A 26,894-nucleotide genomic window follows, 5' to 3' on the forward strand; every position below is an offset into this window, starting at 1 on the left:
TTCTATTCTATATTCTATTCTATTCTATTCTATATTCTATTCTATATTATATTCTATTCCATATTCTATTCTATTCTATATTCTATTCTATTCTATATTCTATTCTATTTATTCTATTCTATCCTATTCTTTTCTATATTCTATTCTATTCTATTCTGAGATTAGATTGGCACCCACTCTAACACTCTTCTGCAGGCACTAAAGACATGGTTCTTCCAGTGGGCCGGGGGAAGCCAGAGCAGGATGGAGCCCATTAAATGGATTTTATGTACATGTGTTGTCGGCGGAATGTGTGTGGGCTATTATTTCATATTTTTAAAATTATTTTATTATTTTCTTTTATTATTTTTGTATGATGTTTTTATATTTGTGTAAGCTCCCTTGAGTCACCAAGGGTGAGTAGGCAGCAATATAATTTTTTTCTAAAATAAAGAAATAAAATAAAATTTTAAAAAACTTTATTTAGTGACCTTCTTTAATTAGGAGGACAGAACTGATCTAGTGAAAGCTGACTTATTTTCATTCTCTAGAGCAGTGTTTTTCAACCAGTGTGCCGTGGCATACTAGTGTGCCGCGAGACATGGTCAGGTGTGCCGCGAAGCTCAGAGAGAGAAAGAAAACAAGAGAAAGAAAGAGCAAGAGAGAAAGCAAGAGAGAGAGAGAAAGAAAGCAAGAGAAAGAGAACAAGAGAGAAAGAAAGAAAGAGAGAGAAAGAAAGAAAGCAAGAGAGAGAGAGAGAAAAAGAGGGAGGGAAGGTGGGAGAGAGAAAGACAGGGAAGTAGGGAGGGAAAGAGAAAGAGAGCAAAAAAGAGGAAAGAATGAAGAGAGAAAGAAAGAGGGATGGAGAGAGAAAAAAGAGGAAGGGAGAGAAAGAGGGAGAGAGAAATAGAGCGAAAGGGAGGAAGAGAGGGAGAGAATTTTTTTGTCCAAACTTTTTTTAGCCGTCCCCCTCCCTCAATGTGCCCCATGGTTTTGTAAATGTAAAAAATGTGCCGCGGTTCAAAAAAGGTTGAAAATCACTGCTCTAGAGTCTAGAGGTTAATTTTTCACAGAACAGAATGAATGCTGAAGGTAAGGGACATTGTAAATAGCATCACAACTGCTATAAAGAAACGTTCACTGATGGCTTATTATTCCACAGATGCCCATAGCTTACTCGTTTTTATACCAGTTTCTTTAATAATCTTTTAATGTCATTAAAGTAGCTTTCTCCAACTGGTATTCTCCAGATATGCTGGGACTGTAATTCCACGAATCCCTGTGAATTACAGTGCCTATGAATTATAGCAAGAAATGGTGCTTTCAGAAGGGAATAGCACTCTACATCATTTTATGTACATCTATTGGGGAACATGCCATTAAACTCAGTATATTTTATTTGGATTTAACTCACTTGGAAGCAGACAGCATTTTTTCAGGCATTAAAAACAAGTGCTCTTGTAAGATGTCCTAAATCAAACTAATGTACTTTATGCATACCATCTTTCTTGGGAGCAAACATCCCCAAATTAATGGCTTTTTGCTCCGAAGAAAATATGTTTAAGATCTAAATTAGAATGAAATGCTTAGGTGCTTGCAATCATAACTACATTACAAATATACCTGCAGAATAAAATTTATAACAAAGTTAGATATCCTGATCCTAAAGAAATACAATAATAAAATTTGACTAACAGAAGATTTACCCAAATCACATTTTTTCTAATCAAACCCTTATGCTTCATTTGCCTAATATAGGAATTACTTAAATATGCATTCACCTTAATCTGGGTTTTATTAATTCCACATATTTTTGGCATGGAATATTTTCCAACTACACATGGGTCCTACCAATGTATACAATAGAATTTGAATAAACAAGGAACATCTAGGATCTATATGAAGCTTAAAAAGCCCAGTGACCAAAATTTCAGAACTGAAAGTGGGTAGAATACATTTTCACAAATTGCTAAATAAAAACGTTGGAGTATATGAGAGTATGAGAAAAGATAGTTCAGATTTATGAGTTTGGGACCAGAATTTTCATCATGTCAATCTTCAATTTCAATTTCATCAAAAGATCCAATATTTTTAGCGTTTTTATGGTATTCATTAAAGGAATCATGACCACAAGGGATGGAGAAAGTGCAACATTTTACAATGCTTTATGGGTCATAAAGCAATTTTCCAAGGTCACTGTAACTTCGAGCAATTACATATTCTATCTAGAAATGTATCACTACATAGCTATAGTGGAGGTAACAATAGAATGTCAGAGCATTTCTTTTACATAGTGCAGTCTGTAATAAGACTAGATATCAAAACTTCATCTTACTCATCTCTTTAAGTTCGGCTGTGTTCTTTTTAAGCATTGTGCCAGACAAAAGGTAGACTTGTACTTTTGAGCTCTAGGGATGTTTAAAATGTTCTGTTACAGAACATTCCAGAAACCTCAGACAAACTATTCTGACATCAGAAGACAATCTCCAGAACACTCAAAATCACCTATGACTGAACATTTTATATACTGCTCAAAAACATAAAGGGAACACTCAGATAACACATCCTAGATCTGAATGAATGAAATATTCTCATTGAATACTTTGTTCTGTACAAAGTTGAGTGTACCCAACAGCATGTGAAATTGACTGTCGATCAGTGTTGCTTCCTAAGTGGATAGTTTGATTTCACAGAAGTTTGATTTACTTGGAGTTATATTGTGTTGCTTAAGTGTTCCCTTTATTTTTTGAGCAGTGTATATGTCAATTGGGCTTTTGCCATCTGTGAAGATATTTGATGTTGGTTGCTGGCATCCCAAGGAGATGACTGAGATGCTGGCTTTTGTTTTGACGTTATGGTTTTTAGTTCTGGTTTTTATTGTTTTCCTTAACTGGGCAGTCATATAAATGTTTTAAATAAATTAGCTTCTATTTAATCTTTTTCCAAGCCATATGTGATGTTTAAGCACTTTGCAGGGATTTTTATATGGTGGTGTTTAAGAATAGACAAGTGTTTTTCTGTATAGAATAGAATAGAACAGAACAGAACAGAATAGAATATTCTTTATTGGCCAAGTGTGATTGGACACACAGGGAATTTGTCTTTGGTGCATATGCTCTCAATGTACCGTACATAAAAGAAAACAAGATACATTCGTCAAGAATCATAATGTACAACACTTAATGATTGTCATAGGGTACAAATAAGAAATCAGGAAACAATATTAATATAAATCATAAGGACGGTGTTCGGGGGAAAAATGTTCTTGTGTCTAGTTGTCTTGGTGTGTAGTGCTCTATAGTGTCATTATGCTGGTAGGAATTGAAACAATTTATGTCCAGGATGCGAGGGGTCAGTAAATATTTTCATGGCCCTCTCTTTGACTTGTGCAGTATACAGGTCCTCAATGGAAGACAGGTTGGCAGTAATTGGTGTTTTTTTGTTTTTGCTTTTTTGCAATTCTGATTCTCCTCTGAAGTCTGTGTTGGTCTTGTTGGATTGCAGAACCAAACCAGACAGTTATAGAGGTGCAGATGACAGACTCAATAATTCCTCTGTAGAACTGTATCAGCAGCTCCATGGGCAATTTGAGCTTCCTGAGCTGATGCAGAAAGAACATTCTTTGTTGTGCTTCTTTGATGAGATTTTTGATGTTAGGTGACCATTTTAAGCCTTGAGATATGATAGAACCTAGGAATTTGAAGGTCTCTGCTGCTGATACTGTATTGTCTAGTATTGTAAGAGGTGGTAGAATGGGAGGGTTTCTCCTAAAGTCTACCACCATTTCTATGGTTTTCAATGTGTTCAATTCCAGATTGTTCCAGTCACAACACTAGAGGCTAGTTCAACCTCCCATTTGTATGCTGTTTCATTGTTGTCTCGAATGAGACCAATCACTGTTGTATCATCTACAAACTTTAATAGTTTAAGAGACGGATAATTTGAGATGCAGTCATTGCTATATAGAGAGAAGTGGTGAGAGTGCACAGCCTTGGGGGGGGGGGTGTCCCTGTGCTAATTGTACAGGTATCTGATGTGATTTTACCTAGCTTCACCTGTTGCTTCCTGTCTGTTAGGATGATGTTTGATAATGTTAAAGGTCTTGGGAGCTGTTCCTAATAAAGGTGTCTTTTGCAATTGACTGGCTAGCTGTGATTTTGTCAAGGTGGATGGTATTCAAATGAAGCTCCAGATGTTTGGGGATTGCACCTGTTCCTATTGGTACCACCTTCCAATTGTATCTGCAGGTTGTTGTCATTATGAATTAATTTTACATGCCTCCCAATTCCCAACAACTCTGGGTGGTTTACAAACGTTTCATTTATACGAAATAAATGTAAACAATACTAACGTGATTATTTACATTTCTCCTTTGAATGAGAGTCAAAGGACATCATGAAGCCTTTTCTCTAATCTACTCCTGCAAGAATTAAAATTAAAACATCTTTGACAGGTGTCTGTCTAGCCTCCATCTCAACTTCCACCTTCCTAGAAAGTTGATTCCACTCACAAATTTACTTAAATCTATTATTTTCTGCCCTGCATTTTCGGAGTAGAGGAACAGGTTTTTCCCTTCCTCCGAGTGATATCTATTCAGGTATTATTTTATTTATTTGTTTTTGTCAAATACATGTTGGAGGTATGTAAAGATATAATAATACTGTATTCATATACATACTAGTAAAAAATAAAAGAAAAAAAGAAACGTTAGAACAGGGGACAGGAAGCATGCTGGTGCACTTATGCACACCCCTTACTGACCTCTTAGGAATTGGGAGAGGTCAACAGTAGATAGTCTAGGGGTAAAGTTTTGGGGGTGAGGTGGTGATACTACAGAGTCTGGTAGTGAGCTCCATGCATCAACTACTCGGTTATTAAAGTCGTATTTCCTGCAGTCGAGTTTAGAGCGGTTTACTTTACGTTTTTATATGTTGTGTGCTCATGTGTTGTTGTGGTTGAAGTTGAAGTAGTCGTTGACAGGAAGGACGTTGTAGCAGATGATTTTATGGGCTATGCTTAGAGTGTGAATGTAAGTCTAGTTTTGTAGGGTATTCGGTTGCGAGTGGAGGAGTGAAGGAAAATGAAACATTTTGTACTTCCAAGGAAAGACACCGCAATCTTATGCCTCAGGGAATAATCCGCATCCTAAGGAGCAAGATTGGTTTCCAAGTCAGATTTCTGAGACCCAAATAATGTTACGGAATGTCCTAAAAGACTTCATAACTCCGGTTTCCTCTTCTTTTGTCCACCCACTTCCTATATTAACCCTCAAATCCCGTTCTGTGAGGGCGACAAACCCAGTTCTCAAGTTTTCCACGCGCTACCAAGTACTACCGTGGAACGCCACCTTTTGCGGCACTATTTGCTCTTCACTCGGAAGGAGGAAAGGAAAAACTCTCCCGCTATTTTTTATGGCGGGGGAGGCGGCGGCTTGGGGGTTGAGGGGTCGCGTTGCGTTCTTTCATCTCCCCGCTCTTTTTTTTTTTTTGCGCCTTTTTCCCCCCTTCGGATCCTGCAGGGGTCGCTGCAACCTTAAACTTTGAGGCCGGCCTCTCCTCTCCCCCGCTGCTCGGTGGCGGGGTCTAGCGGAACGGAGGACTCCTTTGCCGCCATTTTGAAGCTGACGGAAAAGGGGGGGGGGGAGGCAGCTGCGGAAGGCGATTGGCTGCGTTGGCGAGCGACGGCGGTAGCGGCGGCTGCTCCAGCCTAAGCCTAACGCGGCGGGCCGGAGAGGGAGGAGGAGGAGGAGGGGGGGGAGAGGCTCGCTCTGCCTCGTCTCCGCTCGGTGGAAGGAGCAGAAAACGGCGAAGTCAGCCGCGGAAAGGTAAGCGTGGAAAGGGGGAAGACTGAGGTTCCTTCTTGCAGGACCCCCCCTCCCGCCCCCTTGCACGTCCCCGCCTCCTCTTCTGCTTCTCGGGGTTGTTCAGGCATCCGGAAAGCGAGGCGGGTTGTGGCCCGAGTGCTTTTTTTTTTCTCCCCCTCCCTCCCGCTATTCCCCTCACACCGTTTTCCTTTCTGCGCCGCCATCCCCGTATATAGCGAGCATGTTGAACTTGCCGCCCTTTTTCCTCCGCGGTGCGGCGGTGGGTGTTGTTTTTGTTGTGCGGGCTGGCTTCAGTCGCCCGCCGCCAAGTAACGAGGGGACGGGGTGGGAGGGGCGGTTGACCTTGTCCGAAGAGCCTTTTTCTTCCTCCGGGGGGGGGGGGAGAAAAAAACCCCTCCCTCCGCCTGGTCCTCCCGGGCGGTGAGTGTGTGGGAGTCTCCGTTTGAAGCCTCCTTAAAGGAAGACAGGCGGCGGAGGAGGTGGAGCGGCAGCACCAGCAGCGCCAGACGCTTCCTTCCCTCAAATGTGGCGCTAACTGCAATCGGCCCCCCTTCGTTCCAACCCGCCCGCCCGCCCGCCCGCCTCTGGAGCCGCTTCTTTTTTTTTTTTCTTCCCCTGCGAAAGGACTTGGATGGCTCCGGACAGCCCTGGAGTCTTGCCCGTGTCCCAGTTGGCCTAGTTCCTCCAGCAGGGAGACCCCGGTTCCTGCTCAGCCCGCTGCCAATGGCTGGGGCCTGTTGGAGACTTGAGAGAGGGAAAATAAAGGGGCTCCCGACTTAGCCGCTCCCCCGTTACTTGCACACACACACACACACACAAACACCTCTCTCTCCCTCTCTCACTCACTCACTCAACTTGCCCCCAAAGCATTGGAGGCATCTTTTCTATTATTCGCGGAGCCGCTCCCGCCCAACACAACACACACCCCAATCTTTCTCCTCGGGGTTTTTTTTTTTTTTTTAATGTAGCAGTTGTAAGGAGTTGGCTCAATGATTTAAAAAAGAAGGCCCTCCACACTTTTGGGGGGGGCAGGGATGGGAGGGTATCGACATTTTAAAGCATGGGGGGGGGGGGCACACACATACACACAGACAACTTGCCTCCAAAGCATTGGGAGGCATCTCTTCTATTATTGGCGGAGGAGGAAAGTGGCCACACAACACAACACACACCCCTATATTTCTCCTGGTTTTTTTTAATGTAGCAGTTGTAAGGAGTTGGCTCAATTATTAAAAAAGGCCCTCCACACTTTTTTGGGGTGGTGGTGAGGATGGGGGAGGTATCGATATTTTAAAGCATTGCAATTTTGAAGCATTGCGGGAAAAACCACACACACACACACACAACTTGCCCCCAAAGCATTGGGAGGTATCTCTTTTCTATTACTCGCGAGGAAGCGCCAAAGGGTGAGGAAAGGCGGGGAAAGTGGTGACACAACACCCCCCCCCAATCTTTCTCCTGGGCTTTTTTTTTTAATGTAGCAGTTGTAAGGAGTTGGCTCAATGATTTAAAAAAAGGCCCTCCACACTTTTTTGGGGGGGGTGAGGATGGGGGAGGTATCAATATTTTAAAGCATTGTGTGGAAAAACCACACACACACACACAACTTACCCCCAAAGCACTGGGAGGCATCTCTTTTCTATTACTTGCCAGGAAGCGCCAACAGGGAGGGAAAGTGGCCAAACAACACACACACCAATCTTTCTTCTGGGTTTATTTTTTTTAATGTAGCAGTTGTAAGGATTTGGCTCAATGATTAAAAAGAAGGCCCTCCACACTTTTTTGGGGGTGAGTGGGGATGGGGGAGGTATCGATGTTTTAAAAAGCATTGGGAGAAAAGCCTCTTCTAGGGGACTTGGAAAGAGGAAGGGTTTTTTTAAAAAAAACCTGAGTCCTTCAGGATCCCTTTTCATTGTTTATGGAGAGGAGCAAATAGATGGCATTGCTGAGCATTCCGAAGTAAAATTAGGGATGCTGGTTCCTGTAGTTGTGGTTGTGCTTTTAAATAAACTCATGGAATTCAGTTTGAAGAATTGGGAGCTTGTGGGGATATAGAAGTATTCGGCGAGATATAATGTAGAGTCATAACTTGTTAACTCAAAGTTAGTGTATATGGCTGCGTGCTTTGCGGTTCTATTAAGGTGCTTAAGTGGTTTCTGTATTTTTTGAAGCCGTGTGCTCATTATATTTACCATTGGATTATGAACCCATGAGAGTAGTGAACTATGTGATAAATTGCAGGGGGGTTAAATGAGTTTTCTCTCTGTCCATAGTATGTGTGTAACCTATGGTACCCATTATTGAAGGACCTATGCAGGTGGTGCCACAGTTCATTTAGCGACACTTCTCAATTACAACTAATTAAATTTAAATGTAGGCGGTACCTAAAAAGTGACTGATGACTGTTTTTCACACTTATGACTGTCGCAGCATCCCTGTGATCATATGATCAAAATTCAGACACTTGACGCCCAGAGTCCTTCGGGAATTGGTCCAATAAACAAATAAACTTATATTTTATGGAGTTGCGGTGTGTGGGGATCATATGATCACTTTTTGCGACTTTCTGACAAGCAAAATCTGGAGAAAATAGGTTCACTTAACACCTGTTCACTTACTAACTTAACAGGGGCAGTGATTCACTTAACAAGGTGACAAAAAGATTGTAAAATGGGACAAGACTCACTTAACAAATGTCTTGTTTAGCAATAGAAATGTTGGGCTCAGTTATGGTTGTAAATCGAGGACTGACTTCATGTTGTGTATCTGAAGACTTTGAAGAAGAAATTTGATCTTTGGGAGAGTTTAATCCCCCTCTATTTAGTGTAGACTTGTATGCTAATTAGCAATAATTTATAGTGAAAACCATAAATGAATGCATGATTTCAAAATTCCTCAGAAGTTAGGATAATTGATGGGGTTTTTTTAATTTAGAAAGCTTACAGAATATTTTGAAATCTTTTAAATGGCGTAGAAATCTTTACAGAATGGACTGTACATATATCCTGCATTTCTTTGATTACCTGTGAAGAAGAATGTTGCTTCTTGTGCTTTTCTTCCCTTTCTATTGTTAGTTGATACATATGTGATTATAGTAAGAATTGTTGTATCACCCTGGCAGAGAAAACACAACAGAATTGAAACTGCAGTTGTGGAGGAGCTTGTGTGAATGGAACTTTTCTTTCTCTTGCAACAAGAAATAAGGCTTTTTAGTAGTGGTTGTATGGCATTCACTTTCCAAGACTTTTCATAAATCCTTGTAATGTATTCTTAATTGCTGATGAGATTAGTTTTCAGTTGTCCAGTCTACCTTTATTTTCTATTAACCCGTTATTTTATTGAAGTCTTATTAGATATTGTATTTTATTTTGAAAAAGAGAGAGAAATCTTTAAAATGCTTTTGCTAAAGCCTTGAAGCTAGCAATATAATAATTTCCTTTTTAAATATTGAGGTACAGTCTGGTTGTTTGTTTTGCAATTATTTCTAACTGTATTATTTATAAATTTGATGTGTTGCTTTTTTCTCATAATGTTACTTGCTTGAACTAGAAATCTAGTTGAATTACCATATTAAGTTTTTTCCTAGTTTCTCTTTCTGTTATTATCTAGTAAGAATGGAATAATTTAGTATTTTCATATTTTCTGTAAAGATATCAAGTTTTTTCTGGTAAAAATATCCAGATATTGGTTGAAATTTTGTTTACATGCAAAAACAAAACATGATGGTATGCAAGTGCATACATATGTATGTGTAGAGAATTTATCTATAATTTTTAAAGCCCTACATGGCATCGGACCAGAATACCTCCGGGACCGTCTTCTGCTGCACGAATCTCAGCGGCTGATTAGGTCCTACAGAGTTGGCCTTCTCCGAGTCCCGTCAACAAAATAATGTCGTCTGGCGGGCCCCAGTGGAAGAGCCTTCTCTGTGGCGGCCCCGGCCGTCTGGAATCAACTCCTCCCAGAGATCAGAACTGCCCCCACCCTCCTTGTCTTTCACAGACTACTTAAGACCCACCTATATCGCCAGGCATGGGGAAATTGAGATATCTCCCCCAGGTTTTTTATAGTTTTATGTATGGAATGCGTGTGTTGCATGATTTTTAAATGAGGGGTTTTTAGATGTTTTTTAATATTAGATTTGTTTACATTGTCACGCTGTTTTATTACTGTTGTGAGCCACCCCGAGTCTTCGGAGAGGGGCGGCATACAAATCTAATAAATAACAATAACAATAATAATAATAATAATAATTATTATTATTATTATTATTATGCATTTTATTATGCTATCCTGTTAAACAGATATAAACTTTAATGATACCTTTTTTCCGGTCGGGTGCATTTGTTATGCATCTGCTGTTAGAAACATTCTAGGTAGTTAAACTAATTTCAAGGCAGAACATAAAAAAATAAAAACATAGATTAATACTAATTTTAAAAATAAAAACTAAAGTAGCATTATAATTTAAAACCTGGTAAAAAAGATAAATGTTTGAATCTTGTAAATCCTGAAAGAATGAAAACCAAATCTGAGAGTAGGAGCAAAGCATGTCAGACACCTGGCAGTGGAGATGTTACCAAAAGAGCTCTCCTGGAGATCTTAATAAGCAGACAAATTTGTAACAGGGAAAATGTTCTGTAAACTAATCAATCTCTAAACAGTTTAGAATGATAATGGTGAATTCTAAAAACTTAAATTGTGTCTAGTAAACAATTATCAGTCTGTCTATTTGATCATAATATTATCAGTTACCTATTTATTTATTTATGCTTGACTTGAAAAGCGACCCTTCTGAATGACACTGGGCAGTAAATAATCATAAAAACAATTAAAACACAATGAAAAAAATGAAATACAAATACCAGCCAAGAGATATTATAATGCATTAGTGTCAACATAACCAGATAATTATGTTCTTAGTATCATCCCTAATTGACACGTTTTGTACCAACAGCAACATCCAAATACTTTTGAAGAGTACTGTAACTCCAAATGTAGCAAGTCATACTAGTTGAAACAGATTGTAACTTAAACCTGGATAACTGTTGCTAAATCTAAACCACTCTGGAAGAGATACAGTTAGCACACTAGATTTAATCGTGCAAAGTTCTCATTGCCATAGCCAAAATCCTGTATTGACTTTTATGGCAATCACAGATAAAAAAGGGTTTTCAAACAAACATACTGTAAAGAGAATATTTTAAAAAATGTATAATTGAAAACACTTTATTTTTTAGTATATAGTACCAAATTCCTGCCATTCTTATTTTCATTGCACTTCCTTTATACAACTTGAAACCACAATTAGCCCAAAATTTCTGTTGCTGAACAAGACAGTTGTTAGGTGGGTTTTGCCCTTTTTTTTTTTTTACCTTTCTTGACACATTGGTTAAGTGAATCACTGTAATTGTGAAGTTAGTAACACAATTAAAGTGAATCTGGCTTTCCGATTATTGTTACTTTCCAGAAGGTTGCAAAACCCTGAGACCTTGCAACTATCATACACAGGAGTCAGTTGCTAAGGAATCTGAATCTTGGTCATGTGATCATGGGGATGCTGCATGGTCATGCGCACAATAAATGTGAAAAATACTCATAAGTCACTTTTAAAAGTTCTGTTCTAACTTCAAAAGCCATTAAGGAAGTTGCTGTAAGTCAAAGGTCACCTGTATTTCTGTAAACTTACAATTTGTCTTTCAGCAATTGTTACTTATTGAAACAATACAGTGTAGCCTTGTGCTTGTTTGTTTTAAATTTACCTAAGTATAAAGGAAAAATATATAACAGAAGTGTTAGATTTCACTGTGACTATAACATTTCTGACAGTGAGTTCTTGTAATGACTGATATGAGGCTCAAAGTGGAAGATCCATTTAATTATACTGTACTGTATTACGATTAGTTATACCTTGTCTTAATTATAGCAGCATTATGAGATGTATAAAATATGCTACTGAATTTGGTTAAAGAAAGCCAATAGTTATGGTTGGGGAATCTACAGCTTTCTAGATGTTGTTATTCTCCAATGACCTGGGATTCAGCAACATCTGAAGAATGGCAGATTCCCCAGTTTTATTACAGTGGAATTGGTCTTTGTGATGAAGTTTGGAAAAACATAATTACAATACAATATTTTTTTAAAGCCTCAAGGCAAGTATGCATGTATAGACACACACACACAAACAAACACACACACAAATGCATAATGATGTTTTTGCCAGAAAACGATGAGAGAGAAATGGTATTGATTAAGAAATTAAAATGTTTTATAAAGTATCAACTATTCATTATGAATTTTAATGATATCTTGGACTTGAAATAAAAAAATTTATAAAGCAACGTGTCACTTGACTTGGTGGAAATTATTAGAGTTGAAGAATATCCAGCTAGAAAGAAAATACATACTTAAAGGACATTAAATTTGCTTTGAATGACATTAGCTAAATAGAAGTAGCAGTTCTGATAAAAATGGTTAGAAAGTCTAAGATTGAGAATCACAGTGAATCTAGGATTCTATTCATATTTAATCTGAAGTTAGCTCCATTAACTTTATTTGGACTTAACCCTGTGTCTGTGGTAGTGGTGGGGAGATGCTATAATATAAAATCAAAATTACAAGGATACTTACATTTAGAAAGGAATAGTTTCTAAATGCTGGGGTAAAAGTGAGAATAGGAAAATAGGGACTCCTGAAGCTAAAATAACACATTATATACTATTAAAACTCATTGCTATTGTTAAATAGAAGTTTCTACCATCTTCATTCCAGTTTTATTCCAACATTCCCACTATGGCATACCCATAGTTGCATAATATAGTTATTCTTATGCGATGATGACAGGAATATCCAGCATTGGGGTAAAAAAATATATGATCAGCCTAATTATGTCATGTGGAAAGATAGGGGGAGATATCATGATCAAGATATGATGCCAAATATTGTGAGGAAGTGGGGAGACAACTAGAATTGGATGGGAAAATTTCATTCTGGTCATATCAGATGCACTACCTTTCTCTCAAAAGATGACCCAATGGGTCATAGGTTGTCTATTGGGATTATGTACTGTATATGATAAACTGTTAAGAATTGAATAGGGTGGTGTTAATATTATCACTATCTCTCTGTTACTTAGTAAAATAGAAGTGCTAAAGGAAATGGATAGAAGTAGAAAAGTGAGAGACTGATTATGAAATTGCCTGAGAAATGTAAATATAAGGCGATATCATTAAATTTCTGCAAATACAATAAATATATGTGGATTAGATCTTATAAGATATTATTTAATCATAAATTATGTCTAGGATTTGTCATGTGATGAAATTGGACTGCTTAGAAACTGGTCATAATACCAGGAACATTTATTATTATTATTTTTATTATTTATTAGACTTGTATGCCGCCCTTCTCCGAAGACTCGGGACGGCTCACAGAATACAGTACAAAAAACAATATGTATACAAATCTAATTAGTTAAAACTATAAACTAAGATACCATTACATTAAAAAGCAGTCAATTAACTCAGTCACATCCACACATAACATTTAATGGTCAGAGAAGGGGAGCATAGTCTAGCTTCCCATGCCTGGTGACATAGATGGGTCTTAAGGCTCTTGCGAAAGGCGAGGAAGGTGGGGGCAGTGTGAATCTCTGGAGGGAGCTGATTTAATTGACTGGAAGAAAGTTCATTTATAGTTAGAGCAGATATTTTCCTAAATGATCAATAATGGAGTCAAGTAGAATGGAAAACAAATTATGTCTTGCTTAAAGTCTCTTCAAATAAAGCACTACCCAACTGACAAAGATAAAATGAGAAGAAGCTCTAAGAAGACATGCTGGTTAACTGTACAGCAAAGCCAAATTTTGAAGAGCAGATTGCTAACTTTAAAAAAAACTGGCTGGTAAAACTGATAGCAGTGATTAGTAGGCAGACTAGCAGGGAGAAATAGCTTATATTTAACTACGGTTCATTCCCAATAAATCAAGGTGCAAAAGAATTCTGATTTCTTGTTTCCATATTCATTTAGCTTATTCCTCAGCAGTAATAGTTAAATTGAAGTCATTTTTTTGATAGCAGCATACCAATGGCCCAGATGCTACAGACTAGTACTGTTAGGGAACAGCTTGTTTCCTGGAGATGTAAGAATATTAGAATAGCCCTCCTGGATCATAGAAAGCCTATGGTATATTAATTCACCATTTTGTTCTCTCATTGGCCAGCTAAACGCCTTCACTCTGCTCACATAGACACATAGTGTACCTCCACCTCCTGTAGTTGTTCTACAACCTGCATTTGGCAGCATTTTACAGCCCTACGCGGCTTAGGACCAGGTTACTTACGGCAGTGTTTCCCAACATTTTTTGAGCCGCGGCACATTATTCATATTTTCAAAATCCTGTGGAACATTGAGGGGGGGGGGGGGCTAAAAAAAGTTTGGACAAAAAAAATCTCTCTCTTCCTCCCTTTTGCTCTATTTCTTTCTTTCTCCCTCCCTCTTTCTCTCTCTTCCTTCCTTCCCTTCTTTTTCTCTCTTCCTTCCCTCTTTCTTTCTCTCTTCCTTCCTCTCTTTTTTGCTCTCTTTCTCTCTCCCTCCTTCCCTCCCTCTGTCTTTCTCTCTCCCTCCTTCCCCCCTCTCTTGTTCTCTCTCTCTTGCTTTCTTTCTCTCTCTCTTTTTCTCTGTCTCTCTTGCTATCTCTTTCTTTCTTTCCGGTCTCGGAAGCTGAGCTTCGCAGCACACCTGACCACGTCTCACTGGTTGAAAAACACTGGCTTACGGGACTGTCTTCTGCCTCACATATCCCAGTGGCCAGTTAGGTCCCACAGAATTGGCCTTTTCCAGGTCCCGTCAGCTAAGCAGTGTCGGCTGGCGGGGCCTAGGGGAAGAACCTTCCCTGTGGCTGCTCTAGCCCACTGGAACCAACCAGAAATCCGCACCACCCCTACCCGCCTGGCCTTTCCTAAGGTTTTAAAAACTTACCTTTGCCAGCAAGCCTGGGGCTGTGATTGCATGATTGTAGTTAGAATGAATGTGAATGCCTGGTTCTTTTTATATCTTTGGGGTTTTAATATTAGTTTTAGGTTGGGTTTCTCTTGCTATATTTTGTACTGTATTTTATTCTCATTTGTGTAAGCTGCCCTCAATCTGCGGGGAAGGGCGGCATAGAAATCCAAATAAATAAATAAATTTTGCTTTCAAGCCACAAAATTTTCTTTCGATCCTCCTTGTATTTATTCAGTCCAAGTTAGTGCCCATTTTTATATTTTATGAGTTTCATGCAGTGGTGAAATCCACATTTTAAAATTACCAGATATGGGGCCATGGCTTGGTGGCCATAGCAGGGGAAGGATACTGCAAAATCTCCATCCCCTCCCCACTCCTGGGAGAAAGATATTGCAAAATCTCCATTCCTACCCCACTCTAGGACCAGCCAGAAGTTGTATTTGCCAGTTTGCCGAACTACTCAAAAATTTTGCTACTGTTCTCCAGAACCTGTCAGAACCTGCTGGATTTCACTCCTGGTTTCATGGAAGAAATTCTTTCATTTTATTATTCTAAATCTACCATTCAGCTTCATTGGATGACTCTTGGTCCAGGGGTTTTGAAATAAGGGGAAAAACTTGCATCTGCCCAATTTCTTCATGATATGGATTATTTTGTACACCTTTATTATGTTCTCTCTGTGTTGATTGTTTTCCCCAAGCTGAAAACTATATTTTGCAACGTTTTCTTGCATAGAAGGTGGTCAAATTTCTCATCGTTCTGGCTGTGTTCTTTTGTACTTTTTCCAACTTTGGTATATACTTTTCCAAATAAATACAACTATACACAATATTCAAATATGAATGCATTTTTATTTATATAAAAGCCTTACAATATTAGCATTTTAATGAACTTTTGTATGATTATCTGCTTTGCATCTTTATTGAATTACTTTGTGTGAGTCAAATATATTTTTTAATTAGTTATAACCCTTAAAAGGATGTGTATGTGTGTATAAAATTAGGATTTTCCTCCAATATGCTTCAATTTAAAATGACATTTAACTGCATTTTCTATTTCTTTTGCTATTTTTCCAGTTAATAGGGATTCTTCTGTGGTTTTCATCACCTTGAAATAATTTATAGGATTTGAAAACTTTGTCAGTTTAGTAAAGAGGTTGGCAATCTGTGGTTTGTGGGCCATACCTCGCCCACTGCCCAAATCTATCCAGTCCATAGAAATATATCCACCTGGTTGGTAAGAGAGAGGGACATAGCAGCCATTTTTTTTGCTGCTCAAGAATGCTCACTGCATCCTCAGGCTGCCATTTAGCTGCCTTGGTGTCATGGAGCAACAAATTCTGTGCCTGGAATTGGCAAAACCTAAAGTAGAGAAGGAGAAGAATGTGGCAGTATGGCATTGCTAGTAGATTTGTGAGCTTGCTCTAAATCAAGATCATGAAAGAACAAATTTAAAACCACTAATCTCAATGTAAAACCTTGAAGAGCTTTATTCCTCCCTTCCTTTGAGAAGAGCTCAAACTGCTCATTTAGTCCTACTATTTACTTTTTGTTTTTTAAACACTTACAGTAACAATCCATACAAGGAAGGATCTCTTATTCCATAACTGTCAAGTATACTCAGGAGGCTTTGATTCAGGTGGAATTGAATCAGTATTATTTTTTTAAAAGCCAAATATACAATGTCAGTAGGATATTACTTTCACCTCACCTCCTGTTGACCCTTAACAAATGTTTTTAGAAGGTTGGTGAGAATCCATTATGATCCCCCCCACTTTTTTGTGAGGCCTGTTCTGTGTACCTCATTATTTTTTCTTTGATTACCCTTTCTGCTTGGAACAGATGTTGAGCTGACTAACCTATAATTTCTTGGCTCTCCCCTGTGTACCTTGTTAGGGGAAAACGGGATGCCTTATAAAACATTTTAATGTATCTATTAATCACCAACATTACTCTGAAGTATATTTTGCATCAGTCTTTTACAGTTTTTTCCCCTTAAGGCAGCCACAACTTTTGCAACCAGTGCAAAGGCTGATGAGAGAATACTCCACAATTTTCCCTGTGACAGCCTGAAGGCAAGGAAGCATTAACCAATAAAATAAAAATAATTTCTTTAAAATTCAGAACATACACTCAGCACAAGTTTTTATCTTAGTTTTGATCTGTAGGCATAAAAATGTATAACAGATTGTTTTATAAAACAAATTTGGAACTTGATTTTAAGGTTCTAGTTTGAGAAATTAATCAGTGTTGAATTGATTCTGTCTAAGGAATTTAGAAATACTTGAAAGATAAGATTAATCTGGTTTGGGTTTTTTCCCCTTCCTCTTTGTGTTTCTTTTCAGCTGTGGACAATTTAAATTTACTTCTGCAAGATCTGGAAGACATGTTACCAAGCATGTTATTAAATAACTCCCACTTGTTCAACTTTCTTAAAGATTAGAGGAATTGTAATTGACTTTTGAGATGTTTAAGTTGCAAAAGATAATTCTACAGAAACAAAATGATATCAATGTTGATAATCTTAAAATGTTTTATAATAAAGTATAGCATAACTACTCTTCCAAGAAGGATAAATTGGACAGGGCAGGGTGCTAATATGATTTCTGTGATTTGTTAAAATGTATGTGCCCGTTGCATGTTATATAGATAGGTGGCAAATTGTGTGAATTTGAATAATGAAACACTTAATTTAAAAAAAGAAGAGGCTTATTATATTGGAGGGGAAAAATGATATAATTGAATAATACGAACATGACCATAGCAATGCTAAAATAAGAGGAGTTGTTAGCATGCCTGAATCTACAGTAGATGATTATATTTTGCTTTTTATACTACTTTGTATTTATTAATTTATTAATAATAAATTTATTAGTCATAAATTAAAATTAAAATATTATTTTTATTCTTTGCTGTAATATTTCATTAATATACATATAAAAGCTTGTTTAATTTTTTTCATTGTCTATTTCTATCAAGATGGAACCAATTCCTTATTTTCTATGTAACTTTGAATAGTGTGAATTTGGATTATGTTCCTTTTTGTGAGATTCATTCTGCACTGATCACGACATACTTATACCTGTATTGTGGCTGCTTCTGTCACCATTTCAATAATGTGGTTTGCCCCATACGAGCAAAGCTTCAGTTTTTATCAGTATGATTGAGTATTATGACATGAACAATTAATTATAACAATTCAGTGTTTGTCTTCTGCCAAATGTAATACTTTTCATTCAAGTTAAAACGTTCCCTTCTCCAGTGAGGAATGGGTTTATTTATTTATTTATTTATTTATTTATTCGATTTTTATGCCGTTTTTCTCCTTAAACTCAGGGCGGCTTACAACATGTTAGCAATAGCACTTTTTAACAGAGCCAGCCTATTGCCCGCACAATCCGGGTTCTCATTTTATCCACCTCGGAAGGATGGAAGACTGATTCAAACTTGAACCAGTGATGAGATTTGAACCGCTGACCTACAGATCTACAGTCAGCTTCAGTGGCCTGCAGTACAGCACTCTACGGGCTGCGCCACCCTGGCTCATTAACTCTGCTCTTCTGCTCGGAGACTGAGTCAGTCAGTCTTTTGGTCACACCTCTTTTGCCTACACATGCCCAGTTTTGACTTAGTCTCGGCTCAGAGGAGACATGTGGAAAGACCATTCCTTCAAACAAAAGACAGTTTCATTCCTTGGATTCTTCACGTAAGCCTTTGCAAAACAGTGACTGGCTTGGCTAGCTCCCCCAGTCCATCCAGCATAGCTACCTCAATCCGGCTCAGAGGGACAGAGCCGAGATCCCTGCCATTTTCCTGCCTTTAGGCACAGGGGACTAGAACTCCATCTCCTCAATGGAGGCTTGGGTTGCCGAGGCTGCCATCGTGGCTGCACTCCTAGTAGTGATTAAAATGAAATAAAAGAGAGACTTGTCTTTCTATCTTTGGTCATCCTTTTGATATAAATTTGAAAGCCCTGCAGACATCCAATGTATGCCATTGTCTTTCCAGAGCATAGGAAAGCCCTGGGCAAAAATTAGGCAGGATAATCTCCTGACTCCAAAGGAACCATTTCCGGATGAAGCAGTAATTCATTCTGAGGACCACTTTATCTGCATGGAAAATGCAGAGGTCGTCTCTAAACAACAGGGTTGCTAACTCCGAAACTCACTTGGGCAAGGTGATACCATCGAAAAGATGATTTTCAATTACATAAAATGGAGAGTAGTTGTCCTTAGTGGCTCAAACAGTTCTGATGCGAGTGCCTGCAGTACTGTAGGCAGGTCCCAAGTGGAAAACCTATGGACCATAAATGGGCATAATTTAGCTACCCCTCTGATCACTGGATGATGAAAAAAGGAGTCACAGTTCTCACAGGCCAACACTGTGGAGAGGGCTGCCACTTGCCTGCGGATGGTGTTGTGAGACAGCTTCCTGTCCAGACCATGCTAGAGGAAGTCTTAAGACTTGGGACACCAAAGCTGTCGAAAGGTCAGTAGGTCTCTTCAAACACCAAGCGGCGAAAACCTCCAGGTAGCATTTAAATCTTGGAAGTCAACAGCTTTCTGGAGCCCTGAATGGTCTGGATTATCCTAGAGGAATATTCGTCCTTCCTCAAGAGCTTCCCCACAACTGCCACTCGGTCAGCTGGAACAATTGGAGCCCAAGATGGGTTAGGACCCCCCGGTTGAGGGAAATCCTCTCCCGAGGGATCATCTGGGGCCAGGCCACTAACAGACTCACTGAGTCTACGAACCATGGATGCCTGGACGATTGCGGAGCCACCAGCAGAATCTTTGCCCTCTCTAGAAGCACTTTCCTGATGACAACAGATATGGGGGGCAAGGGTAGGAAGGCAAATGAGTCCCCTGGACCAAGGGTTGTGCAAAGCATTGGTCCCTTCCGCTCCCAGAATTGGAAATCTGGTAAAGAAGCAAAGTACTTGAACATTTGCTGGAGATGTGTACAGATCTGGGAGATCTCCCTGAAGATATGTTTGAGTGAAGCTCAAGTTAAGTTGTTGGTTAAATTCAGGACATGACCCTGAACAATGTCCTGGAAGTGGTGCAGCCCCAGCCAATTGTTGTTCGCAAACTCTGTCTGTGTCTAACGACCCTGGGCCATATGAATTTGCAGGTGGGTCCAATGTCACTACGAACTTGTTTTGCTCTCTGAAGAAGTAACCCCTGGACAGGACCAGTGATGTTCACCACAGGAGGGACAGCAAAACTGAGGGAGGAGCCTGAATCCTGATCAACAAGTTGCTCCTGCTCTACCGCTGCAACAGGAGTAGAAGCCATTACAGTGGCCTGGCATGTAGCTGTGACCAGGGGACTATGGACGAGGCCACATTCTCCAGAGGTTGAGTCAGTACAGCCACAGCTTTAGAGACAGAGACAGAAGCTTGGACCTCGGAGTCAATCACTGCGCCCATGTGCAGGATTCGATGGTTGGCACTAGATGGCTTTTCTTGAGATTTATAGAGAAGCCATGATCCTGCAGTACCCACATTATTGTTCGGACATTCTCTGTTGATCGTGATAGAGTTGATGCCTGGATGAGGATGTCATCCAGCTAGCACTGCATCCTCATTGGGATGGATCAGAGGTGGGCTGCCAGTGCAGCCAGAACTTTGGGGAAACACCGGAAGACTTTGGCAAGACTTTGGCATGAGTATAGAATAAAGCCCCTGTCTCCTTTGGTCCAGAGGAACCAGTTCTGTGGCCTGTATGCTCAATAGGTGTTGGACAGCTTGTTCCATGCGGTGTCATTTTTAGGAGGTTTTGGAGACGGCAACACACAAGGTGGTTTGGGGGCATGGAGAGGAATCCAGAGTGAGGCCTAACCTCACTGTATTGAGTACCCAGTTGCCTGTGGTAGTCTCCTCCCACTGAGAGGCAAAGAGGGCCAATCTGTTCCCAATGGGAGGGTTGGTCTGACAGTCACTTGGCTCTAGGGAAAGGGTGACTTCCTGCTCCATGAAAGGGCTGTTGGCTTTGAAAGCTTTGTCTGGAGTGGTCACGAGGCCCAACCCCCTTGAAGTGGCTATCCTGGCGTTGTGTACCAAAGTTCTATTGCAGAGTGACATCAGTTTTAAAGGACTGAAAGGTAAATCTGGAGTAATAGGGCAAAGGCCTGCAATCTGCCCTCTTGAGTGGACCAGGCATGGCCTTCCTGTCCTTATTTTTAATCAAACTTGGATGTAGCACCTTCCCAAATAGCATGGACCTTTTGTATGGAGGGAAGGCTAACCACCACTTTGACTTAGTGGATGCCTGCCAATTGCAGAGCCATAACAGGCTCCTTGATGCAACAGAGGTAGATAGGATGCGGGATGCAAATTTGACCACTCTTGGTGCCCTGTCTGCAGAAAATTGGGTGGCAGCCACCACTTTATTGATGTCTTGATTCAGACGAGCATCCTATGGTGGTACCTTTAACTGCAATTACCTGAGCCATATCAGTGAAGTGCAGTTAAAGAACCAGGCAGCCGTATCCACCTTCACCTCCCTTACCTCAACTTTATAAGTCTTGCGTAGGTGAGTCAAATCCCCTGCCACAATGGAGGTGAATGAAGCCAAGCTTGCGACTGGCCCATCAACCATGGGCAACTGCAAAAGATCAGACAGTTCGGGGCCAGCATTGAAAAAATGCCTGTCATGCTGGTTGGGGTGGAGAAGGCCCCAGGAAAGTCCCATTGTTTCTGGATAACCTCCACAAAAAGGGTTGGAGTGGGGATCTAACGGGTGTCACAGCAGGTAGAGTGCTGTACTGCAGGCCATTGAAGTTGACTGTAGATCTGTAGGTCAGCAGTTCAAATCTCATCACTGACTCAAGGTTGACTCAGCCTTCCATCCTTCCGAGGTGGGTAAAATGAGGACCCGGATTGTTGGGGGCAATAGGCTGGCTCTGTTAAAAAGTGCTATCACTAACATGTTGTAAGCCGCCCTGAATCTAAGGGCGGCATAAAATCAATCAATCAAACAAACAAACAAACAAATAAATAAATAAATTAAATAAATAAATCTCTTCCAATATCAATTTAGGATTGTGGAAAAACCTTCAAAGAAGGATCATGAGGAGCTGCCGGAGATGGAGACTGGGCTCCCACCTTGGTGGTGGGTCTGGCCTTATGCAGTAAGGGCTTTAAAAGAGCCGGAGGGAAGACTCCGGTAAATGCCGGTGTTTCCGGCACCATATCCTCATCCTCTTGACAGCTCAAGTTCCTTGCCACCTTTATCACCCCAGGAGGAGTCCAGGGTTTTCTCAGATGGGCTGTGAAATTTGGGCCCCTGGCTGAAGGAATCAATGAAGGATGGTCAGACTAGGAAGGTCCTGCTGGAGGAAGAGAATCCGGGTGAAAATATTGCTGCAAGCTTGTAGCAATACTTTGGGAGATGGCTTGAGAAATTATTAGTCTCATCTCCTGAGAAATCCCCGGCCCCTGACTGAGCCCTGGGTAGGGCCCCAAGCTGCAGTGGTGGGTAAAGGTAGTTGTAGGAGGGGATTTCCCAAAAATCTCAGGTGCTCTGGCTGCTGCTATGTAGGCAAAGGGATCCAGGCTCTTTTCCCTTCTGTCAGATTGCAGGGCTAGGAGGAGAAAGTTTCCTTGCTCCCTCTGGTGGAGACTCAATAGGAACTGCAGCCTGTGGCTGATTTGAAAGATTCATAGTTGTTGGGAGAAGCTGCCTGGTTGCCATGTTCTTTTGCTGCTCTTAAGAATTGCTTTTCCAGAGCTTTCAAGCACCTGGAAGCGTCAAGAATGCTTAGAGGGTCTGAGAGCCTTGGATTTAATTTTGGCTGCTGCCCTCTTTGAAGCAACCTGGATTTAGCAGCTCCCTTGATAATGGGGAGCTGGGGAGTGTCCAGCTGAGTCTTTCCTGTCACCAGAGTCACACTCCGCCATTGAGAGCGGAGAAGAGTATGTCCTGAATACAAAGGCAGGGATTCTTTGGAGTGGCGTGATTGCCAATGGCAAGATTTTTAGCGCTGGGTTGGCTATCACGTTAAATGGCTAGGGAAAGGCGCTCCAAGCTGCAGTTGTTGTTGTTGTTGTTGTTATTATTATTATTATTATTATTATTATTATTATTATTATTATTATTATTTATTAGATTTGTATGCCACCCCTCTCCATAGACTCAGGGCGGCTCACAACAACAACAAAAACAATATATAACAAATCTAATAATTAAAAATCACAAAAGTTAACAAGGCTTCAGCAGGCTATCAGACCAAATTAGGTTGCGTTGACCATGGCTCGACATACAGAGTCCCTCCGAAGCCTGGCAATCCGTTTGGGTCATGGATATATTGCTGCATGGGTCGGCGGCTGTGCCAGAAGCTGGGATTAGCCCACATGTTCCCACAATTCCCAGCTGAGAGGCTTTTAGATCATCGGCATTGCCATATGATCTGGATTGGCCAGCATAACCGGACAGCATTGGGAGAGGAACTCAGGCTGCAGGAATGCAAGGTGAAGCTCCTGCTGTTTCTGCTGCTGTCCAACTAGCAGTGATTAGCTGACCACAGTTGACAGAGTCTAAGAATGGGTTTTCAATGTCCAGTCTGGAAAAAAGCCTCTCTCTAGGGCAAGACAAGTTGAAAACTGGGGCCACGGAGAGAGGCAACGGGGCATAACTTCAATTATGACTTGGTCCCTGGGCAGAAAGGACAATGTCATTGCCTGTTCTTGGGCTCTCCTGCTCTCAGTCAGGAGAACTAGCATGATTTATTTATTTTATTTATTAGATTTGTATGCCACCTCTCTCCATAGACTCGGGGCGGCTCACAACACAATAAAACAGTTCATAACAAATCTAATAATTTAAAATTTAAAATATTTTAAAACCCCCATTATTAAGCAGACATACGTACAAACATAGATCAAGAAAATCCTCCATTCCCCCAGACATTCAGAGACAGCTAGGGATGAGCATCAATTCAGCCTCCCAACCTGGTCACCAGAGGGCTCTGTAGATCAATCCCCTCATCCAGACAATCTGTCAGCAATGAATGGGATCCCGAGTCCATCCTTGGGGACTATCCGGGAAGACGACATCTTAAAATCAGTAGACTTGACAGAGGCATACCTCCACACTCCCATACTATCATCGCACTGAGGTTTTACTATGCAGAGCACCATTATCAATACAGGGCCTTATTTAAAATATGGGAATTGTACAAAACCTTAAATTCAGTAAAGATGCTTCAGACAATACATGACTGAATTTAAGCATCTGTCGTCAATGTTTTCAAGAATCTGTACTATGTCCTAAGAATCAGCACTTTCTCTCTACTGCTGCCATAAAGTTCCAAGAAAACACACAGATGTTGTAATAAATTGCAGACGAGTGCTTTGTCCATATTTCCAAATGTTTTGAGTACTTTTTTGGAACTGAATTTGAATCACTGCACAATCATTATTTTGCTACCACACTACATTGCATTTAATACCCTGTTTCCCCGATAGTAAGACACCCCCGATTGTAAGACGTATCGGGGGTTTCAGGGGGGTCGGCTAATATAAGCCGTACCCCGAAAGTAAGACATATGTCTTACTTTCGGGGAAACACGGGGGTATTGCCGTGGGGGGGGAACCCGATGACGTCGCTTCCAAGCTCCCCGCGCCCCCCTCACCTTCGCCTCACCGCGGCGCCACCGCCTCTTCCCCGGCTTGGCAAAGCGAAGGACGGCGCTGGTCCGAAGTGAGCCGAGCGGGCGGCGGCTTGCAGCGAAGGCGCTTGTCCCAGCAACCGAGTCCTGCCGAGGCTCGGCTGCAAGCAGCCAGCGAGGCTGACCAGCTCCGAGGCGAGCGGCCGGAGCTGCGCCCTCCTTCGCCCGCCTCCTTTCCAGCAGGCAGGTGGGGCTGCCCAACTGCGCAGAGCGGCTCCTCCCCTCCAGACACACGCTTCCCCGACACGCGTCTGTGGCTCCACGCGTGCACGCCGCTTGGAGCCCTGAGGTTGAACTTGGAAAAGGGCTCACGAGACTCCTGTCCCGCGGCTGCCCTTCTGGACTCTGGGGAGATGCCTTTGGGAACGCGACCCTTTCAATTTTTTTCCAATGTAAGACATACCCCGAAAGTAAGACGTAGTGGGGCTTTTGGGGGTAAAAAGAAAGTAAGACACTGTCTTACTTTCGGGGAAACACAGTACTATAAAGCTAAGTCATACTAAAAGGCTTTTAAAAATTTGCATTGTACAAGAAAATTGGAGGAACACAGAAAGTTGGATATATACAGCCATGAGAAATCATTCTTAATAGCTTCCCTGTTATTTTCAAGTGAAATTGTGTTACTTTACTTCTGTAAATACAACTTAGCTATTATGCAGTGTATGGTCTTGGCATCTCGGAAATTATGGAAACTATTTACTTCCCGTTAGGTGCTATTTTCCAATTTTTATTTGGCTGTGAAATACTGATGTATGTGAGTGCAACATCAAAGGTTGTATGTTTATTTTATTTATTTATTTATTTTATTTATTTCGACTTCTATGTCACCCAATCCTCCAGGACTCAGGGCGACTCTTTAAATGATGTATTTTGTGAATGCTTGATAGAATTAAAGCTGCCATTTTCAATTGGTCATCCATGGAACTGTAGGTTCTTAAGAGAAATCATAAAGGGGTCTGTGAGAGATTGTGATTTATAAAAAATTGCTAGTATTCTAAGTGGTGCAAATTTTAAACACATGACTCAGCAATTGACCTATTGCTTTGTTGCTGTATCATTCACACGAATCACATGTGAATTGTGCATCTTAGAAGTGAATTGTGAATTATGAAATTTTGATGTATGTTGTTATGATGCAGAGAGTTTTGAGGCCTGAAAATTAAGGGAAAATATTGAGAAATGGTTTATTAAAGTATAAGTGTGTTATAGTCAACTCTTCTTAAGAAATATATAGTGTTCCCTTGACTTTCATGGGGGATGCGTTCCAAGACCGCCCGCGAAAGTCAAATTTCCGTGAAGTACAGATGTGGAAGTAATTACACTATTTTTGGTTATGAACAGTATCGCAGGACATCCCCTAACACTTTAAACCCCTAAATTATAATTTCCCATTCCCTTAACAACCTTTAGATTATTACTCACCATTATTACTGGTACTCACCATTGAAGAAGATACTTAATGATCCTGATAATTATTAACATAATTATTTATTAACAATAATTATTTATTAGCAAATGATGTCATGGGTGGGAAAAACTGGTGTAGAAAAAAACCGAGAAGTATTTTTAAATAATATTTTTTGAAAAACCGTGGTATAGACTTTTCACGAATGTCGGACCCGCAAAAGTCAAGGGAACATTGTAGTGGCTATTTATAAACATTGTTTATTTGAGTGAGACTTTAGTACATTTTAAATTTATTTCTCTTTTATTCTAATTTATTAGAGTACAATATTACTTTTTTCCACTCTTTTTTGCATGTGCTCTTTTTTGGGGTGGGTGGGGCTGAGAGTATGAAAATGCATGTAAACAAGAATCTTCTCCTTTCAAACTGTTACTTTACAATACAGTGATACCTCGTCTTACAAACTTAATTGGTTCCGGGACGAGGTTCTTAAGGTGAAAAGTTTGTAAGACAAAACAATGTTTCCCATAGGAATCAGTGGAAAAGCAATTAATGCGTGCAAGCCCAAAATTCACCTCTTTTGCCAGCGAAGCGCCCATTTTGCGCTGCTGGGATTCACCTGCTGGGATTCCCCTGCAGCATCACAAAAACACGGAAGTCCGGAGGTGGGGTTTCCCATGGAGGGTAGCCTCAGGGGAATCCCAGCAGCGCAAAAACGGGTGCTTCTCTGGCAACGGAAGTCCGGAGGCAGGGCATCCAAGTGGCGGTGGTGGGTTTGTAAAGTGAAAATAGTTTGTAAGAAGAGGCAAAAAAGTCTTAAACCCCGTGTTTGTATCTCGAAAAGTTTGTATGACAAGGCGTTTGTAAGATGAGGTATCACTGTAATTACTTGTCAATGTGCACTATAGCATGTCAGCCATTCTTTTAATTGGGTAGAGGATTTCTATTCTTCTCAAGACCCTTTCCTGAAAATTATCCTCCCCACAAAGTTTTTGTTTGCAAGGGAGAGGAG

The 26,894-nt window shown here is 40.5% G+C and overlaps 1 protein-coding gene across 2 annotated transcripts in view; it reads left to right on the forward strand.

The window, feature by feature from the left end:
- The first annotated feature begins 5,612 nt into the window (after positions 1-5,612).
- Positions 5,613-26,894, forward strand: part of PDS5B (PDS5 cohesin associated factor B) — a 97,908-nt gene continuing 76,626 nt past the window's right edge. The window contains exon 1 of one of the 2 annotated variants that reach the window (XM_070749890.1): positions 5,613-5,803. The gene's annotated coding sequence lies outside the window, so the exon portion shown is untranslated. The remainder of the gene's footprint in view (positions 5,804-26,894) is intronic. The other variant, XM_070749892.1, reaches the window with a different exon arrangement.

This window comes from Erythrolamprus reginae, chromosome 4 (genome assembly GCF_031021105.1).
Source record: "Erythrolamprus reginae isolate rEryReg1 chromosome 4, rEryReg1.hap1, whole genome shotgun sequence".
Lineage (NCBI taxonomy): Eukaryota > Metazoa > Chordata > Lepidosauria > Squamata > Dipsadidae > Erythrolamprus > Erythrolamprus reginae.